The sequence below is a fragment of the Babylonia areolata genome, chromosome 27, assembly GCF_041734735.1.
Source record: "Babylonia areolata isolate BAREFJ2019XMU chromosome 27, ASM4173473v1, whole genome shotgun sequence".
NCBI lineage: Eukaryota > Metazoa > Mollusca > Gastropoda > Neogastropoda > Buccinidae > Babylonia > Babylonia areolata.
Window position 1 is genome coordinate 36,211,007 of NC_134902.1, and position 5,354 is coordinate 36,216,360.

The 5,354-nt window shown below is 44.1% G+C and overlaps 1 pseudogene across 1 annotated transcript in view; it reads left to right on the forward strand.

Annotated features, from left to right (window-relative positions):
* The window catches only part of LOC143301073 (uncharacterized), a 123,498-nt pseudogene extending 120,904 nt beyond the window's left edge, over window positions 1-2,594 (forward strand). The window contains exon 6 of the transcript XR_013057727.1: window positions 2,280-2,594. The product of XR_013057727.1 is annotated as an uncharacterized LOC143301073 (transcript). The remainder of the gene's footprint in view (window positions 1-2,279) is intronic.
* Window positions 2,595-5,354: the final 2,760 nt, after the last annotated feature.

The window sequence follows — 5,354 nt, forward strand, 5'->3', positions numbered from 1 at the left end:
TTCTTCTTCTTCTTCTGCGTTCGTGGGCTGCAACTCCCACGTTCACTCGTATGCACACGAGTGGGCTTTTACGTGTATGACCGTTTTTACCCCGCCATGTAGGCAGCCATACTCCGTTTTTGGGGGTGTGCATGCTGGGTATGTTCTTGTTTCCATAACCCACCGAACGCTGACATGGATTACAGGATCTTTAACGTGCGTATTTGATCTTCTGCTTGCGTATACACACGAAGGGGGTTCAGGCACTAGCAGGTCTGCACATATGTTGACCTGGGAGATCGTAAAAATCTCCACCCTTCACCCACCAGGCGCCGTCACCGTGATTCGAACCCGGGACCCTCAGTCCGTCGTCTTCTTTTTCTTCATAGTCTTTGGGCCGCGACTCGCTCGTTCACTCGCATACACGATTGGGTTTTTACGTGTATGACCGTTTTTACCCCCCCCCCCCTTCCCTCTCCCTCCACCATGTAGACAGCCATACTCTGTTTCAGAGGGGGGGGTGGGGGTGCATGGCGGGTAATGTTCGTGTTTCCATAGTAACCCACCGAACTCTGCTATGGATTGCGGGATCTTCTTTACGGAGCGTATTTGAATTTCTGCATGCGTATACCCACTGAGGGGGCCCAGGCAATCTCTTGAAGTGAAATAGCCAGCCAGTCAAGAGAAGAAGGACGGGGAAAAGGAGACAGACAGACAGACAGACAGACGGGTCTCTGCTTAGGGAGCGGGACTGGGCCCATGAGAAACTGTGCATGCACAGGAGAAAGTTGTTTCAATCGTTCTCTGACCAGCAGAACATCTGGAGCGGCAGTGTATATATATATATAGCCCTCCATCTTCCCATACCCCTCATCCCCACCCCCACACCCACTTTCCCACCATTCTTCTGTCTCTCCTTGCCCTCTCCACCACCCACACACCCTCATGGAAGGGGGTAGGGGAGAGAGAGACAGACAGACAGACAGACACAGACGTATGTATACAAACAAGATTGGGAAAATTTGTTTATGAATGCTGCTGCAATTTACTGCATTAACTGATTGATTAATTGTGTGTTTTTTCATTCGTTCATTCATTTACCATTGCACTTGTGTCTTATAAACCTTACGGTTTCATGACAATAAAATCAATTCTATTCTGTTCTATTCAGACGTAGAGAAGTGAGGAAAGCTTTTTTTTTTTTTTTTTTTTTTCTTTTTTAATTTTCTTTACTTTTTTTTTCTTAAGCAACCTGCAACATTCGATTTCGCTTCGGACCCTCTTCTTTTTTTTCTTTTCTTTTTAAGATCAATATTTAGAATCTGTTTTTACTTCTTCCCCATAATAATTCCTTTCTTTGTTCTTTGGAAGCGGGGGTGGGGATGGAGGTAAAATAATTATACCAATCATATCAATCATAGTACACAACAACGAAGACATACATAATGTCGTATTTAGTGTGGTTCGCCCGTCGGGATCGACGAGGACCATCTAGTCACCCTGGGGGTGGGTGGGTTGGGCTCTGTGGGTGCGCAGATGACTGGTCAGGCCAATCCGCGCCCGGAAGGTTCTGACGCTATGTGGACAGGGGATGGTGGCGGCTGTCGGGGACTTGCTGGCACTGCTTTTCCTGGCCTGTCTGCGTTGCTCTGCTGCAGCGGTTCTGTTGGCCTCACAGGATTTGGCGCCTTTGTGGACAGCTGAACGCCACTTTGGTCTGTCCATTGCATTCAGCTCCCATGTGTCGTGGCTGATGTTGGAGGCCTTCAGAGAAGCTTTCAGGGTGTCTTTGAAGCGCTTCTTTTAGCCTCAATGGGACGCTTGCCATGTTGGAGTTCGCCGTACAGCAGTTTCTTGGGGAGCCGGTGGTCTGGCATGCAAACTACATGGCCTGCCCAGCGCAGCTGGGCCTGCATCAAGATGGTGTAGATGCTGGGCAAGTTTACACGAGTGAGCACCTCTGTGTCAGGGATCTTCTCTTGTCACTTTATGCCAAGAAGTTTTCTGAGGCTGGTGGTGTGGAAGTGGTAATGTCGTTTTCAGTATACTTGTAAAAGTACTCGGTTATCAACACTCATAAAATAATTGTTATTCGTTATCAATCGATTATATATATATATATATATATATATATATATATATATATATATATATATACCTATTTATATATACAAGTATCTGTCTCTCTCTCTGTCTCTGTCTGTCTGTCTGTCTCTCTCTCTCTCTCTCTCTCTCTCTCTATATATATATATATATATATATATATATATCTAAAACAACGTTGTTTCTCTTCCCTCCAGACGCTGCTCAATCTCTGGGACCCAAGTGGGCCGGGGGCGTGGCCCCCATGTACCCGGGGTGGAGCGACCCGGGCCAGCTGCTGTACGGCTCTCCCCAGCAGCCACCCACCGAGCTGCACGCGCCGTGTGGGGGTGCGGGGGGCCCCCAGGGAGAGGGGACATGGCGCCCGGACCCTACCCCCACAACGCCTACCAGCAGTGCTCCACGCCCGGGGCCCATTAGTGCTGTGAGAAATGTCCGTGCCGAGGGGGAGAGAGAGAGAGAGAGAGAGTAAAAAGAAGAGGAGAGGGGCGAGTGAGAAGGTGGAATGATGGCGGTGATGGTGGAGTCTTTGAGAGTTGCGTCCCCTTGGTTGTGGCCGATTTTTTATTTATTATTTTTTTTGATTATTTTTTTTTTTTTAATAGTCACTTCCCTTTTGGTGGCGGGTGACTTTGATTGAGAGTCATGTCCCTTTGATGTTAATTTTTTTTTTGAAAGAGTCATTTCCTTTTGATTATATCATGTCTGCTGCGTCTAACAACTTCTGGTCATATCTGTCGTGTTTTCGGGGTTAAAAATTTTTTTTATTGTGATTAAAACCAACTAATATTTGATCTATTTTCACGATTGCAAATAATCATCAGTATACTTCATCAATGATGATCACTAACATTTCCTTGTGAGTGGTGGTCACCTTTTGGTGAACCAGTCAAACAACAGACTGCAAACATCAGGACACAGTGACACACAACTCTTGTTTAAATTGATCAGTAACGTTCTTCAGTCGTCTTGACGATTGAAAACAACAACAACAACAACAATAATAAGCATTTTAGAAAAAGAAAAAAATAATAATAATTAAAAAAAGAAAGAAACATTTCATTCATTAACAAACGGTGACAGTGTGTAAAATGGTCCAAAGTTCTCCGACGTCACACGACTTGAAGTTCAAGCATTTGCTCCTTTTTCTTTTCTTTTCTTTCTTTTTTTTTCTCTCTCTCTTTTTTTTTTAACAGCAGATGTGGTGTAGCGCATATGGACCAGTCCGCACACTTTGACACTTCCATGAAACTGAAACTGAAACTGAAGAATGCCCACCAGCTTCTTGATCAAAGGCTGTGTGTGTGTGTGTGTGTGTGTGTGTGAAAATACTCATTTGAACACTGAAGGTGTCAAAGTGATCACCTTTCTGGGGCAGTCCTTCAAGCGATCAATTCACCACTGGTCCCATTGACCTCCTTCATGCATCGTCAGATTCCAGTGGAACCGTATGGCTGGCTGGCTGTATCAGAATGACATCTTCTTTAAAAAAAAAAAAAAAAAGTGTTTATGAAGCAGTGTGTTGACAGCGAATGAAACCGCTGAAAAAGTGTGGAAACGTTCGTGAAAAAAACACAAAAAACAAAAAACAGACACACACATTATTCATCAAATGTTGGTGACGTTCAATCAAAATGCGCAAACCGCCAGGAATGGTTGACTATGATTATGTGTTGATTTTGGTGGCGAGATTTCGATGATTTAGTCAAAGAAAAACAAAAAAAACAACGAGATGATTCGTGTTTTGTTGGGTTTTTGTTGTTGTGACGTCAGCTGTATACGTGACAGGAAGTGTCAAAAACTGAGGATGTTCTTTGCTTCCGGCGAAATTTGACGTCCATGGAAGATTTTTATTTTCTTGTTGATCTGTCAGAATTTTTTTTTTTATAAATTGTTATTATTATTATTATTATTATCATTATTGTTATCATTATTATTATTTCCATATCTTGTTGAATAGTGGAGACCTTGTTGTCACCAGCAAGGTCTGTGCTTGTTTCTGACTGTGGCAGTTTTGAAGTGAATGTGTGTGTGTGTGTGTGTGTGTGTGTGTGTGTGTGTGTGTGTGTGTGTGTGTTGTGCACGCGATTGCGCGCAGAACTGGGCCATATTCCTTGGCTAATTTACTCTATGATGAATCTGACGATTATGTTGATGATTATGACATTAACGACGATGATTTCTAGGTAACGAGACGCTGTGCCTAAACTTTGACTCCAGGTGAAATACTCATGAAACTGGTGAAGTCAGCTGGCATGTAGAGAACCAAATTCATTGGTTGTTTCATTCACGATTGGCTATTTCATTCACAGTCATGGTTTTCTCCGAGTGTGAACAGCTTATGGCAAATCAAGCTGATGCAATTATCAGCGGCAACGACCGCTCACACAACGGAGAATAGAATGTAACCCAGTCGAATAAGCGAAGCACGACAGACAGTTTTTGTGTGTGTGTTGGTGTTTTTCTTTTGGAGTGCAGATTCTGATAACCTTACAAATATCTCACGAATCTGTGTGTATACTGTACTTTTGAATTCTTGTATGTTGTTTAATCTGTTTGAAAATGTGGCGCAGAGATGTCTTGATGATCTGGCATAACTTCATCGGTTGATACACCTGACATGTGTTGTTCGTTCTGCTTGTTACTGCTGGCGAACAGTCAGTTTGATGAGCTACGATGTAACCAGTTTCCACACAATACCTTCTCAGTGTGGGTGCCTTGGGGATCATGCACATGCCTTTGACACGGCACATGTTTTGGGATCGCTTCCACTACCCCCCTCCCTGTGCTCCCCCTACCACCCCACCCCCCGCCCTACCCCTCCACCCTCGACCACCCTTCTTTTCTGAGTAAACGCAAGATTCGTTAAAGTGAAATATTTACCGAGCTGTGTCTTTGACGAGAAAATTACAATGCCTACTATATGCAACGGCCTCTGTGAACTTTTCCTCGGTAGAATTGAAAATCCATCCATCGGCTTATGTTTCTAACGCGAAATAAGATTTATATAGTCAAAGTCGTAGTGTGCCGTGAGCCTGTATTGTTGGCAAACAGGTGTTGTGGACAGTCTTTGATAGTCTCACTTGAAAGCACCTCTCTCTCTCTCTCTCTCTCTCTCTGTCTGTCTGTCTGTCTGTCTCTCAGTGTGCCTGTCTACAGATAAACAGTCTTTGATAGTCTCACTTGAAAGCACCTCTCTCTCTCTCTCTCTCTCTCTCTCTCTCTCTCTGTCTGTCTGTCTGTCTGTCTCTCAGTGTGCCTGTCTACAGATA